The sequence below is a fragment of the Penaeus monodon genome, chromosome 15, assembly GCF_015228065.2.
Source record: "Penaeus monodon isolate SGIC_2016 chromosome 15, NSTDA_Pmon_1, whole genome shotgun sequence".
Taxonomy (NCBI): Eukaryota; Metazoa; Arthropoda; class Malacostraca; order Decapoda; family Penaeidae; genus Penaeus; species Penaeus monodon.
The window spans coordinates 39615671-39615984 of NC_051400.1; the positions used below are offsets into that span (position 1 = coordinate 39615671).

Below are 314 nucleotides of genomic sequence, written 5' to 3' on the forward strand. Positions count from 1 at the left end.
CAGTTGGCGTAACTCACACGCGTAACTGCCTTCGAAGGTAAGTTTCCTGAATCTTTATATTATAAAAAAAAAAATCTTTGATTTTACTTGATCAATTGTTTTAGATTTTTTCTTTAAAGTGTCGTAGAATTCAGATTTGTTTTAACTTTATCGCGGATGCTCAGCGGGAGAGGCTTGCAACCTTATGAAATGCAGGTGCAAAGTGACGTGTTTATCCATGCGTATTTGCACTGAATTCTTGCTAAAGTCACGTTTGTGTGTGTATGAAGGAATGGATTTCTAGATGTTAGTTTTGAAAGATTGAGTGTATGTGT

General features: G+C 35.7%; 1 protein-coding gene across 27 annotated transcripts in view; it reads left to right on the forward strand.

Moving 5' to 3' along the window:
• The window catches only part of LOC119582032 (eukaryotic translation initiation factor 4 gamma 1-like), a gene marked incomplete at its 3' end in the record, with an annotated part of 189642 nt that overhangs the window by 82052 nt on the left and 107276 nt on the right, over positions 1-314 (forward strand). For all 27 annotated transcript variants that reach the window (XM_037930243.1, XM_037930242.1, XM_037930257.1 and 24 more), the window contains 1 exon segment: positions 4-37.